Source organism: Lichenostomus cassidix, chromosome 20 (genome assembly GCF_008360975.1).
Source record: "Lichenostomus cassidix isolate B80296 chromosome 20, HeHo_3.0, whole genome shotgun sequence".
Lineage (NCBI taxonomy): Eukaryota > Metazoa > Chordata > Aves > Passeriformes > Meliphagidae > Lichenostomus > Lichenostomus cassidix.
Window position 1 is genome coordinate 53,294 of NC_139500.1, and position 15,389 is coordinate 68,682.

General features: G+C 38.4%; 1 protein-coding gene across 1 annotated transcript in view; it reads left to right on the forward strand.

Moving 5' to 3' along the window:
- Nucleotides 1-15,389, forward strand: part of NCOA3 (nuclear receptor coactivator 3) — a 50,157-nt gene that overhangs the window by 10,715 nt on the left and 24,053 nt on the right. The gene's annotated exons all lie outside the window — the stretch shown is intronic.

Here is a 15,389-nt window from a genome sequence, read left to right on the forward strand (position 1 = left end):
CTCTAGGTCTTGCTAACGTAGTGATAAAGCGTGTTCTGTCCTGTCAGCGTGGAGGGGCTGTGCGGCAGTAAAGCTAACTCAGTTAGATAAAATACTCGAGGATCTTGGCAACTGGTTTAAAACAAAACTGAGTGTGTTCGAGTACTTTAAATAAGGCACTCACCAGCTACACAGATATCTTCATCAGAGCAAGATGAAGTTCAGTTTATTTAGCCATTCAGTCAGATTATCTTCTAAAGCTTTAACTTCTTGGACCAAATGAAAGGTTACGCTTTGTTTAACAGAATTCTCCACTCGGTTTTTTAAATGTCTGAACCAAAAAGTAGTTCTGAGGGGTGTGTCAGAGATAGGCATTAGAAAATTACAACAGGCTGCTGTGATGGATAATGTTAGGCATCCTAGGCAACCACAGATGCAGTTGTGCCTGAACATCCAATGATAGTTTATTTTTCTATTGTAGACAAAGATGGTCACCTGAAATCAACAAAGTTCTTTTCTTTTTAGTGCACCTATTTGTCAAAATTAACTTTCATTTAGTAGATCATCCTAATTTCAGCCTGGTATGAAACATCTGTCGCGATGTTGGGTGTATCAAAGCTGTTTTATTACAGATGAAGTATAGTAAATTGAGTGAGTGGGTGAGTGTGTATATGTCTGTGTGTCCCCAGATGTCCTGGTGGGAAAGTCTATTGATGTACAATCTTAAATGTTTTCCTGCAATAGATTCCTTCCACCCTGCTGCCAGTGTGGTACTCCAAATCATAGAAAAAACAAAAATAATACTATTTCTATTTGAGAGGGTCTTGTTTTAATGATGTGCTGGTTTTAACAGGGGAGGGAACAATACATCTGATTAGCCTCATGCGTAATGCCAATGTGGCGTGTTTTAAAAATAAGTTATTTTAAAATACCTTTACGGCGCTTAAAGTATCTTTACACATTACAGGAGAACACGGCGAATTTCTTATTGTTTTCGTAAGCTAAGTACAGTCTTCAAAAACTGGAAAAATGCACGCTGTACGTAGACTTCTGTAAAGAACTCGCCCGCTTTCCCAAAGTGGGTTTTTCCTAAATGACTTCGGAATAGGACATTGTGGATTGGGTGGAGCCTTGGTCTCAGTAGTACTGAGACATGCTGTTAATTCAAGGGCAGTCTCTCACTAGCTTCACAAACTGCATAATAAAACATACATAGTTTTTTTTTAAAAAAAGCATTTTTGAGGAAATTGTATGCAGTTTAGTAAAGGGTCCTCGGAATTAGTCATTTTTTGTGGGCTCGCTGGTACATCATTGTGAATCTTGTTTGCTTGGAACAATAATTATTTGTAGTTATTAGGTTACTTATGTAGTGATCTAGTAAAAAATTCTGCATTTTACTCAAGTTTTGTAAGAGGTATATTTTTGGAGACACTGCCTGCAATTGACAGTATTGCCTTCCCATCCCCCAGCTTTCAAGTCTAGTTTGCTTGCAGCTGCAGTAGTAGGCATCTTTCTTTCAGGAAGTGACCTTGGCTTGTATTAATCAAATTCAGAAAACATAGAAAAGCTTCTTGGTAACATGCTGACTCGATATAAAATTTTATAGTATTCATTTTCTTTTAAAACGAGGCCATTTTACCAACAGGGAATTCATTGATGATATCTTACTTTAAAATAATTTCTCTAAAATGACATGGTATTTAGAGAAGGCAAAACAACAAAACCAAACTGCACTTTTTATTGAGAGGAACGCACTGAGAGCTTTTTATAAAAGTAATTAAGTTTTGCATTGGCATTGTCAAAACTGTACTTTAACCTAGCTAAGCTGTGAAAATACAGCATTATTTGATAACATTTTCTTTGTTGTCTTTCCATTTTTGAACTAGAGTGGAAAAGCTTGGTATTAGGGCATGAACTCAATCGGCTCCGATCTTGAGATGTCTTCAACTTTCTGACTTTATGTATTTTAATGTCTTCCTGCATCTTTTGTTAGCAGCCCTCAAGGCATTGAACTTAACCTCATAGTAGGTGCATTAAGCTGCCGCTGTGCCTATTTACAGAGATTAAGAAAGGCGTCTACCTGTGTCTGTTCAAGAAATCACTGTTTTACCTTGCCCACTGGCTGGAAATTGGTTTTCTTTGGCTGCTTTGAAATGGAGTGGCTGACCGTTCTTGAAGCAGGTTTTAAGAGGTTTTGCATGGTTATCTTATTGCCTAGAACTATTTTGTGAATTGAGTTGCAAAAGTGTAATTTACAAAAGTATGATTGGCAGTGTTTTCAGCTGGCATAGCTGTTTTGTAAGATTCTTTTATCCTTTTTCTGGACTTACATAGAGGTCTGAGACCAAAGCATCTTTCACCATTGCAAAGTGCCCAGAATGCCTGTAAGGGTCTGTGTAAGATAATTTACTGATTTTGAAACTGCATATCGATGGAAAATTAGTAATAGCTGCCAACTGACTAATGTTTTTTTCACCCTTAGGCCATCATGTGCATTATCTTGAACAATCTACCTTGGCGTCAGGGTTTGGAAAACCGAGTCATATTTTCACAGGCATCTTTAGCATGAACCTTTTCTGTATGTCATTGGCATATTTAGTTGTTTTACCTCTTTGCAGTATATTCAGATTCTTGTTGTTCTTTCTGCATGGTGTCAAAGATCAGAGTATGCCAACATATATGCTTCCAAGTGTTTCCTGATTTGACTGCCACCTGCTTTAGAATGGTTAGTTCAATGTTGTTTACTCTGCAAATGTATCCCATGACTTGCCATTCTACGTGGTATTGCATCAGAGCTGCTCAGATCTCTGAGTGAGCCTACCCCTTTCTGCTGGGTTGAATCATACTGTTAGGCAACGATGCTACAGAATTTGCCTGAACTACATGCTTTATATACTTCTCTTTGTGATGCCTTGTATTATATTGTCTGTTGCTGCACCGAACTGAGAACTGTATCTGCATATTCACGATTGCTTTAGTCCTCTTTCCTTGGGGTCTGCAAGACCAATAAAGGGGTGATAAATCTGTTGCTCTCCTTGCTTAAGTGTAGTTGACACTGAGTTTTTTCAAGTTAAAGTGGATGCCAAAATATAATCGTAGATGGTGTCGTTCAGATTTGCTGTCATCAAAATTTTCACCAGTGTCCCAGAGAAAAACCTGGTGCCAGCACCGATTTTGGGGTACCCCACCGTGGACCGATTCAACGAGTCTGTAATTCCTGAGGTCAGACTGCATTATTAGTGATGATACAGTGCAACAAGAAGCCTGTTCTATGTTCATGCTCTAGTTCTGTAATGACATGAATGAAGATTCATCTTGTCTTTTTCAGTGCTAAACCAAGACAAGTCTATTACAAGTCTCATGTCCAGACCATTTTTTACTTTAGTGGCTACGCACTACTTGTTTTCCTTTGGAAAGCTATGAAGTCCTGAGGATTTCTGTAGCCGAGAGCACAAATTCCACGTACATCCTTCATGGAGTAGATGATGTCCTGTTTTGAAGTCAACTTCTAGAAGCAGGCAATTGTTACTGGTACTATGTAGACTGGGCAGCTGTGTTTCTTGGGCTGCCCAGCCTTACGCCACAGCACTGTGTATTCCTCGTTTGGCACGAAGCAAATAAACTACTGCAGCTCTGGATTGCATACTGAGAATCCTTTCTGACAATTTTGTATTGGTGTTCTCCCTCCCCTTTGTCAAGGTCAGTCTTTCCTGTTCGCCAGCACAATCTCATAGCTGTAACATCTCCAGAGTTAAGTGATGCCTTGATAATGACTAGCTATAGGTTTTACCACTTCGATTACTGCCGTGGTTTTCAACTAAAGCAGGGGAAGGGGGCTGTACTTCCGCAGGTCTCAACTTCTCACTCGCTGCCATACTGCTTCTGATGGCTCCCCCTTTCCATTTATTTCCATGCGGAAAGCAATGCTCGGTCCGCAGGAGGCTGCTGTGCGTTCTGCTGCTCGTTTGAAGGGAGGGGAAAGGGAGAAGAGGCCTTTCTCATTCACTGCCTGCTCCCTGGCGGGGGCGGGCCGGGCCGCAAGGAGTTAAGGGCCGCTGCCGCCCGCGGTTCTGTCTGGAGCCGCCGCACACTCATTGGTTGCAAAAAGGTGAAATTGAAACCACGGTAAACTTTTGACCCTGTAGCGGTTCTTGTGGAACGCCTTCCCCTTGCCAAGGGCAGAGGGGTTTGTTTAATTTTTTTCCCCTTCCCTTTTCCTGTATTTTTTCGCCGTGATCGTGCTGTACTGCATGCGGCCTCTCCCTGGGAGGAGGAGAACGAGAGCAAGCGAGTGGTTTGCTTGTGTGCCGCTAACGGCAAAGCTGGAATATGCCTTAGCGGCTGGTACCGGCCGGCTATCTTCTCAAACTCCCATCGCTAAACAAGTAGGAGTCCATTTTTTAGCTTCCAACGTGCTTTTGTATGGTTAAAGGGAAAACAACCCGACAAAAAGTAACCTGCAAATTGATGCTGACGATCAGGGCCAATTAGAAAGTGGGGAAAGGAGGATGAGTCGGTACTCTGGTTTCATTGAGCTGAGTTGCTTAATAAACGCGTTGAGTTTTTTAAAAGATTGAAGTGGTGTTTCCTTACTGAAACCAGATGTAGAAATGTCTCAGTATTACTACTTAGTACATACGTCCATGAATTAAATATGTATTTGCCTAAATAACTTCTCTGTCTGGCATCTTCCTTAAACAAGAAAACTCCCACCACCTCAGTCTGGGAGAAGAGTAGTGCCAGCTGCACTTCGCTGCCAAATTGCAAAGTGTCGGGGGCCAGGAGTAGCCAGTGTTACGAACTTTCAATTAGGGTGGGCGACTCTAGCACATTCTGGACCTAATTAAAGTGTGTGTCACTTTCATACTACGCAGATTTTATCGCAAACCCAAAATATCTGCGGCCGAGAAAATTCTCCTCCCTTGTGTAGCTGTGCCAAACCAGACAAATTATAGCAGCATTACGTTTTCAGTGAGGTATGAGTACAACATTTGGTTATTCCACGTTTCTTTCCCCTTTTAAACGTGTGTCTTCTCACTGACAAAAGAATAGCTGACTTAATTACTGCGTCAGCTTCCACTTCCTCCTTGACTAGCTCGCAGGCACAGGTATTGGCCTTCTGTTCTTGCTGGAACATTAAATGTACTGAATGTTAAGTGCCACTTAATCAAGGAGTCACTCGCCACCTTACCTAGAGATAACATTCAAAACTCATCCTCAACGAAATAAGCTGGTGCCTGACTACTTCAGGCTGTTGTTTTCACATTGCTCGTGTCTTGCTCCTGCAAATAGTTGCATCAGATTTATATAGCGTGTTCATTTTCCTGATTAGAGATTAAACTGGAGAGGAACTCCCCACTGCTGTGATTTGGTCTGTTTAAAAATTCAGTTCTATAAGCAGTTCAGTGGTTAAGAAGTGTTTTGTTTACAGCGGCGTTAATACAGTGGGACAAAATCGTGGCAGTTCAATGTGGGCTGTTCTTGTAGCGCTGCTGTTCTCGATGCAGCTTTTTCTGGGGATTGAGGGAGTCTTCAGAAGCATTGCCAGCAACATCAAGGGACCAATGAATATTAAATAATTAATAGTAGATCCCCTGCACCCTCTTGTGTGCAGTTCTCCTTGCAACTGCAAAAGAAACATGCACTTACAATGATAGTTTGTGGCCTCCCTGTTTGTTCCGGCTAGTGTTTCTAAGCAGCAGCTATTATATAGGTTTTTTCCCCACTCCCTGTGATTCTTTGTTCTGTCCTCCCTGTCCCTGTCTTCCATTCCTGTGTACATAATGTCTGCTTCTCATGGTCCGTTTTGTGGCAGTTCATCTGCATTTGCAGTGGAGCTGTGGTGAAGCTGCACATCGTGTTGCCTGTTGTCGTGAAATGGAATAGATACTCTTCTAAAGGAAAGAAGAGTGAGTAACAACTGTCAGAAATTAGAAATCACTTCTGAACTCTATTTCTGAAGCATCGTTTTATGTGTCTTATACTTCTCTTGAACAGTTGCATGATTGCATGGTGCTAATGTTGTGTGTATGTGCCTTTTAGTGTTAGAAATCCACAGTCTCTAAAATTGTTGCTGCACGTGCCAGCAGTAGGCTGGGAAACTGGCGAAACAATGAACACTGACACTGAAGGTACAGAAGCACGCATTTCCTTAGTTTTGGAAATCCAGTAATTTCAAAGAACCCTACTGGAAGGAGTGTTTCTGAAGATTGTTATTGAGAGCTTACTGCTGGAAAGGAGGATATCAGGGATACTGTGGAGACATTTTGTAGCCCAAAAGCATTAAATGAACAGTTCCAAACTGAAAATGTATGTTGCTGTTATATACTGTTTTATTCTGTGTGTCTGTTCGCAGTAGATCTTGACGTTGGTTTCATCTCCCTGTATTCCACGGTGGGGACTTGCCAGGTGCTTTGGAGTTGCCCTTTTAGAATTTTCTGCCTCCACAGAGGTTTTCACACAGTGAATGAAAAATTTAAGAAGCTCAAGCCACAGTGTTTTCACCTATTTTTTTTCTGTCTAGAACAAGCAGTTTTCTATCTGCTTTCTTCTAAGCGGAAGCATGGAAAGGTGACCTAGAGTAAGTTCTGGAGCACAGCCTCTCAATATGGAAAGCTATTATATATTCTGAAGCTCATGAGGACTACTACTGCATGCCTAAAACTTCTGCTGCTTTATTTCCTTTCAGACTCCTTTTCTTTCAGGTAAAACATAGTGTGTATTGGTTGGCAATGCTGGCGTTTATCATTGATAATATGAACTTTACTCATTCTTGCGTTTTCAAGCAGCTTTCAGAGCTGTACATGTATACAACTGTTCACATGAACTTTATTTAAGCTTGCATTTTTAGGCAGCTTTCAAAGCTTAAACATGTATACGCACGTGCAGCATGTCTTGTAGCTTTGAACATTTTGTTCTAGAGATGTGAACTCTTACTAAGATGAGAATACACCCATAATGATTTTCATTTATCAAATTTAGTCACAATGTAAGCATTTTATAAACTGGCACTATGATGTGAAAAAGAGTAATGTTTAGAGATTAAAAATACTTTTAACTTATTCAATGTTCTAGTGAATTTTAGGCCGGACTTCCAGTATATGGGATTATACTAAATGTATGATACACTTTCAGAGGCATACATTTTCTAGGAATCATAAAATTAGATACAGTAAAAAGGCTGGTTCTTATTAGAATAAAATGCTAAAGCTTCTCTTTAGGTAAATGGAAGCGCATCTCAGATAGAAGACTCATTTGCTTTCCAGGGATCACCGGTTTTTCAGGGAGCCATTTTGGTATCGTTGTTAAAACAGTTTGCGTTCATTGGCCAAATAATAAAAAAGCTTGTCTTCTTTGCTTTAGATGTCATAAAGAATTATGTGATTGTTTTGGAATGTTAAAAACTCTGCATGTAATTATGCTTGCCTAATAATCCTCTTCTAGAGAAAAATGTCTGGAAGAAATAACTTCTTTCATGTGTGTCACATTTTCTGTCAGTCTACATAGCTTGTTGGTCTATTTTTAGACGTACAGTTTCCTGTTACTTCAGTAACTCAGTGTTGTGCTGAACAGATCACATGTGTCTGCTGCCAGGTAACTTGAAACTGGAGGTGACTTAAAACTAAAATGGACCGGTATGGTTGTGATGATCATAGTTTCAATTACTGATGAATGGTGAAAGATGCATTTTTTTGTACTTACTAATATGCTTAATAATAACATCATACTAACATTACTAACACTGTAAAAGAAAATACATAAATATTGACAGTTTACCATGAAGTCAGACAGGAAAATAGAGAAGCAAGAGACTTAATCTGGAAGTCACCGTTTAAAAAAAAAAATTTAATAAGAGACAAACTTGAGTTTTAATTATATGTAGTTGTAAAGGGGAAATCAAAAAAAGCCAAACAAAAAAACCCCACCAAAAACCTGAGTTGCATAGTTCAAGGTTTCACTGAACTCTCTTGACTGGTCTTTCTTTGACCTCTGGCTCATGAATGGTTGAAGCATTGACTTTTAGAAAATACTGGATGTTCAGAATGATAGTGCCATATTTATCCTGCTAGTTTTTCTCAGGCTTAATATTTTACTAGGGAAGTCTCCTGGCAAAGCTCTGTCAACAGACTTCAGTAAAATCAGATTTCATACTGATAAAGAAGTCTTTATACACGTTCCCCTGAGTAAAACAGATTATATGGGAAAGTATATTTCTGGTGCTGCACTAAAGCAGTTCAAATATTTAAAAACACTTTTACAAGTTTTAGCAAATGTAAAATGACAAGAAATATTAGATCAGTATGAGGATCATATAGGTCACACTAATTCTGTGCAACTTTCTTTTTTTCCTTTGAATTAACTTTCCCTATTCAGAAGTCATGACATGTTGGCTTTTTTTTTTTTTGCAGACTGTTTATTCGTGTGCTCAGTGAAAAGATTCTTTAGCACAACTTCTACCATCTTACTATGGATGGAAGTCAGTCAAAGCATGACTGTCAGATTTGCTGGTCCACTGCTTTTGAGAGTCCCTGCAGATTCCTTTGTCAGTGGGAGCTGTGCCGGTCACTGCCAGTTCGCCAGCGCAATAGCTGCTTGTAGTGACAGCTTGTGCACTTTGTCCAGCGATTCCAAAGATTCACATTTAACTTCCTTCTTGGATGAAGGGTATCCTGGTAACCCCTGATGTGTCTCTTTGGTAAAATCTTCCTCTGTAATTCTTTAAAATACATTTCACTTCTCCAGCCAGTTTTTTACAAAGAAATGCTGGAAGTGAGAATCTCTCCAGTGTCTTCAGTGGTGAAAGCCAACATGAAGAGATTTTCAGAGCTACGGCTTCATCCTCTCTGATTGCCCGGTTTTTCCCTTAGTCCGCTGTCTCGCTAGCTGCTTTCCCGCTTCTGATATGTTGCTTAAATATCTGTCTATAATTGGCTGTAGTTCAGCGCAAGGTACAGTCTTCTCTTTTTTTCGTCCTGTATTTCCAGTTTAAATTAAATTTCAGTTCTTCCCATGTAAACAAGCTTTCAATTTTTTAAATGCTAACCTTTTCCCTGTGGCATCCCCTTTAACTTTCTTATAGAGCCATGTAGGTGGGGTTTTTTTATGTTTTTGTTCTCTGCTTCAAAAGCTATGTAACAGCTATTATCCAGAATTCACTTGGGAGACAGCATCTTTTCTTTCCCTTTCTCTCTCTCGCTGTTATTATTACGATACAGTCATAAGAAGGCCAGTGTAATCACTTTTCTATCTTGAGTGCTGGGGATGTGTGGTGATGTCCTCACATCACTCTAGAGATGTGTAAATTAATATTATACACTGCTTCTAAGCTGTGTGGTGTTTTTTTAAACACAACTAACTTTATAGGACAATAATACAATCTTTCAGAATTTCTTTAATCTGTGTGCACAAGCAGTAACTGAATAATGTGCTGACTTCCCTTTCCTTTTTCTTTCCCTGTTAAAACAATTTGATGAGATACCTGGTTTTAATAGTTTGAACTGGAGCGACAAATGATGTGATGTAATGAAGAAATAAATGCAACATTTTAATGTGCTAGAGACTCTAGAATATATGTCTCATGCAGTGTATATGTCTTTGTCTATTGTGAGAAAATATTTCACAGAATTCTAGGTAGATTTGCTTCATTCAATTTGTGTAATGTAATTCAATACTTCTATGTTTTAAATGGAAATTTTAAATTAAAGATTAAAATAGCTTTGAATTTGTGATGATTCTATCACTTGGTCTTTTTAGTGTGTCACTGCATTTTCCCAGTAAAAAACACATACTAAAAATGAAACATAAGGTTTAAAAGGCCTGTTTGAACTTAGAGCAGGTGTATTCAAAGCCAATCGATTTTATTCTGACTAGTAGTCCTGTTGGTCTTGTAAAAATACCTAAATACTATGTCAAATTCTGAATGAAATTTAGAAAGTCGGCATCTGTAAGAATTTGGTCTTTTCTGTTTTCTGCAACCTTTATTCTAGTATTTTTATAAGGGTCTGATTTACCTTCTCTAATGTCCAGGCAGTAATGATTTTTGCGGTCCGTAGAAGTGCTAAGCATTATTTATTACATGGATTTGCCCTTTTTTTAGGTTCTTTTTATAAAATGTGTCCATCATACATAACTGGTTACTTTTTCTTCTCCTCCTGCAAAAACTCATGTTTTCTTTTCCTGTTTCTGTGTTTGCTTCATGACAGCTGCCTGGGTCGTCTAAAAATTGAATTCATCAGAGAAATCCAGCAAGAAATACTCTAACTCAGTTATAGCGCACAAGGCTTCCTAACTGCATTTAACAAAATTATTCACGTCTTCGTGTTACAAACAAAAAAGGCTTGCGAGCGTTCCTCCCCCACACCCTCCATTATAGCTGCATAAGGCTCCTATTGTCTCTATTCATATTGAGATGTCACAGATGTGTACACTCTTCTGGGTTCTTTTTTCACATGAAACTCTCATGACCATTCCTCTTTTGATTCCTTTCTCAGATAAATTGTCATGGGCTATATAAACCAAAATTTAGGTCACCAATGATTTTCAAATTATTGTATTTGAGTGAATGAAAGATTTAGCTGGCAGTATTTGTATGTACTGGAAATTTATGGCAAAATATTGCAGAAGATCGTTGACCTTAAAATATCACCAAAGGAGTGTGCGGTTTTAGTTAGAAATGTAAGTGTGCAATTGAGTTGTAAAGCTATATTGGTGCTATCCTGAAGATTAAAGGCATGTGTGTTCACCTGTGCTGTTAAAATAACTAGGAGTATTAGGAATAACTAATTTTAAATAAATATTTTTAACGTGTTATATTTTAATTTCAATAAGCATATAGACATTTTTGTTCTATGGTGAGATTAGCTACTCTGGATACCATATTCCCTGTCAGAACCGTGAATAGAGATTTTCGTTCTTAACATAGATGTAGATATCTTTGAAGTGCATGGAACACCACGTGTGTTTCATCTCTTGATTTTGTACATTGAGGTGTCACAGTAGACAATTTGTATTTGCTCGTGGACCGTATTAGTTGCTCAGATATGCAGATGGTTTAGTTGAGCAAGCAGCAGCAGTGGTCTTCCATTCCTTAAAAATGATTTTGGTGTAAGCAAACTGATTTCTTTTTTACATGGTCTTGAGATATGCTATTTATGTGTAGAAAAAGCCAGGGTTTACAGAAACAGGAAACTATTCTGATTTTTGCACTACATGTCTTGTACCAACATCCTTTTATGTTTGACTGCTTTATTTCCCAGCACTCAAAATGTAAAAAAAATCTGTCGGTGCAGCATCATTTCTAGTTGTTTTATAGGATGCTGAGATTAAATTAAACGTTTGGCTAAATTATTTCAGGTGCTTCTCATTATTGTTTGTCATGTTGAATTCAGTTTCTTTAGATGCACGTGCCCTTGAAAGTATTATGTGTTTCAGCTGGCTGCAAATTCATGACAGCGTGCCACCCAGTTTCTGGCACTTTTTTTTCACAGGGTAATCAATGCTTCTGTCCAGTATTGGAGGTTTGGTAGTGTGGAATAGTATGTTTTTAAGAACTGCCTTTCAGTATTTAGAAAGAGGGACTGAAATTACTGTGAGCATGTTTTTACAAAATATAATAGTGGTGTTCGGTCGTTTCCTACCAGTTACGTAGTTAGAAGTCCCACTGTGGTAACCCAGACATGACATCCTGTTTCTTTCTTTGTGGTATTTGAGCTAGAGATTTTTTTGTTTCTGTATATCTCTATATTCAGTAAATTTTAAGTTGTTTTTTTTCAATAACTGTTTACTGCCTCCTTTTGGATACCAGTCCTTAAGGACTTACCTATGTCAAAAATACTCTAAATATATTCTAAAACCACTCAGCTCAAGCCATCAGTTATAATGAAAGCCCGAATTTCCTCTAACAGTACAGTGGCTTGGAAATAAGTCAAGATTGAAGACCACCTTCAATATTTTTTTTGCCTGCTGTATTTGAGCATACCAATTCTCCCTGCTGGGATCATGCAAATAAGTGGCACAGCTGTGTTATGCCCAATTGCCTTTTCCTTACAAAAGCTATATCCTGGACAAACACATCTAGCCAGATAAGTTAGTACCTGTTCGCAGCTGGATTCTGAGAGGAGCGGTTGTTCTGAGGCTAGAATGTCGCTCACATATCTTTGGAGCTGTGGTGAGATGCGGTGACCACTTCACCACAGTGCTTTGTTTGGAAGCTGACAGGTTACAAATTCTTACGAGTCTTTGGTGGTGCATGGTGAAGGCACAAGGATAAAAAATAGTTCTTTTTATAGCAGTGTGTTCACTGGGGCCCTGCTATTCCGTTTCATATATTTTGTTTCCTGTAACGTGGTCCTTTATCTGTTGCAGTGACTGGCAAACAGGGATGCATAGGAAACAAATTAACAAGTAATGACATTAAAAAATAGATCGTATGCATTATTTATCGGAGGAACAGGAGATGAACTCCAAGTGTCTTCCACCTCTGACCACCACCTAACTAAGTGTCCTGTCATATTAATGTATGCAAAGTGAAAAGGCTCAAGTTGATTGTCATTCTGGAATATAGCCCAGGAGTGCATGGTGTTTACTAAACATAAACATTGCAGGGGAATTGGTAAATGAAACCTGACAAGGTCTGAAAAATTAGTCTCCCTAGGATGGAATGTATAATATAAAATGAATGTGCACCAAATGAAAGATATTTAACATGTTGCAACAAGGTGTGTTTCACTGGCATTAGAGATGGCACCCTTTTTTTTTAAAATTTATTAACTGAAAGTCACGTATCAGTGAAGTCTCTGAGTCGTTTATTACCTAGCTAATCCCCTTCTTGTCTGTCAGAGGAACGTGGGAGGGAGAAAGAGTAGAGAATGAACAAATGCCTATATTTTGGAATAGTATTTTATTAGTTACTGTGCTGATGGGAGAAGTGCTGGATTACCATAGTGGTGTATCAATACAACTGATATAATTTCCTGTTTGCTTCATAATTTATGTATAGCTGCTTTCTTCTTAAAAGGTAACAAAAGACTTTTTAGTGTGAAGTAGTTACAGTACACAAAATCTTCTTTATTTACTCTGTACATGAGTATCTGTTTAGGTAGTTTGTTATATTGCACTTTCAGATTCACAAAGTTCTAGTAAAGGTTCAGTGGCATTTTTTGTCTGCTGCATTTTACTCCTCCCTCAGAGGTTTAAAAATGTGTTGGTCTTGTGAACTGTAAATTAAAGTGGTTTGGATTGGGATTCTTTTTTTAAAAGGCACATTAATTATCTCTGAAACATTTAAGGAAGGTTGCAAATGATTGTTATGTCCTCTTTTAAAAAGCAACTGTTGCGTTTACCGTATCTGCCACATTTGACTGTGAATATGTATGTATATTTTAAACCCAAACATGGTGTAGCTTTAGCTGTCCGTCATATTGTTGTTTGTGCCAGAGGTAAGAATATGGCTTGTCACGTAGCCATCCCATCCAGACTGTAATTCAATGATCTTTCATTATGTGTTTTAAAAATGGGATACAAAACCGTACTGTGTTTAAACATAAATTTGGTAGCCAGGCTGTGTTGAATGCCTAGTTTCTCTATGGTGTGAATTAATTATCTTTGTAGCTCATCTTGAGGGTGAGGAAATCAGTCAAAGTATGTTGAGCTCCCTGAGATCAATACATGCCGAATGATGTTTTTGTTTAAGCGCTGTTGGGTTTTGCTTGAGCAGGTTTTAGACAGGAAATTGTATGCTCACGTGTTGTAGGTAGTATGGTGTGGTGAGATCTGATGGGGAAGATGACTGCACAGCCCCAAATGCCAGGCGCTACTGAAGAGTAATACTGACTCTGGGACTAGCAGTGGCTTAGTGCATGACTGTGTTTTGATATAAGCACCCTAATAACCTAAACTAATTCATGTGAAGCAGAAAAGAACACAGTGTTAAAATATTGTTTGAATTTAAGATGTTAAGCAGTTGTCTGATACCTCTGAACTCAGAATGGGAGCACGTGGGTTTAGGGTAGGGACAAGAAAGTTGAATGGTCAGCTTTCAATATGTAAGAGTTTTGGGCTGTTTTAGCAAGGAAAAGACCAAGTATTATTAAAAAGGACTGGTTTGTTTTTTGGTGGTTTTTTTTTTTCATTTAAATGTCGTAGATCATAGAATGCGCTGAGTTGAAAGGGAGCCATCAAGATCACTGATGCCTGGCCCTGCATACCTCAAGAATCACAACGTAATGACTTAGTGCATTATAGACTATATATCCTGTTTTATTTGTGGTGGTAGTAACTTGAAGTCTGATTTACTTTGGATATATTACATACTTTTGCTGTAGCATATTTGTTGTTAACGTTTTTGTTCGCCAGGAAGGGTTTTCATCCCTAAATCAGGTTATTTTAATATCATTTTGGTCTGTAAAACAGAACTGAGAATATGTGTCTAGGTTACCCTGCCAGTTGACAGTTCTTTTGGAATGGTCCTCTGCGGTGTTTGGCCTGACCAAACAAGTGCAAATGCTGCTCTAGTCTTCCAGATTCAGATTATTCAGAAGGGTTTCTTTTAGTTAGTTTACTGCAGTACTACTTTGTAGTGTTCATGGTCTGGAGTTGTATTCTATCTGCTGTTTAAACAGCTCAGATATTGGGAATTATGGAATAAGTATTTACTTCAGAGGAATGTAAAGGCAATATTCTAAAACTAATTTAAATAGTGTTAAGAATTTTATGTGGCCTTCAACTTAATACATTTTCAGAATTCTTTTCTGTCCCCTTGCATTTCCAGTCATACAGAATCCTTTTCAGACTTGTGCATCCACCTTTAAATGACTTTTTATACCGTTCATCTCCTGCATGGGTCGGCTTCCCAGTGAGATGCTTGTTTAATGATTCTGTCTAACTAGTTCTCTTCTTGCACAGGTGTTTTGACCAGTTGATCAAGCCGTGTTTCAAATTTCAGGAAAAAAAGCTGCACATCAGACTGAACTGTGACTGTAATTTATGCTACGTTTCTGTTTTATAAATTCTTTCAAGTGGAGACATCAGAAAATAGCCCTTGTTGGGTATAAAGACTATCCCAGGGAAGCTAGATAGCAAGCTATCACTGAGTAAAATACATCTTGTGTAATATTTTTTACAGAAATGAAAAGCTGAAGGATTTGATTTTCCTTGACCTCCAAATGTTTCTGATCCTGTATCTTAAGATTTCTTAGGTTTTTCTTCTTTTTGTGTGTGTGCGTGTGTCTTTTTGTCGTAGTTTTCATGATTAGCAGGGGTAGATTTAGCATGAAATGATGTTATTGAAGTCTTTAATTAGGAGGAAATTTACTCTTGATGCATACTCTTACGTGACTGTAACCTGTTGATATGAAAATCTTCAGTTTAATTTCTTAAGAAATTATCTACTTGAATAGAACTCCTTTACCTGC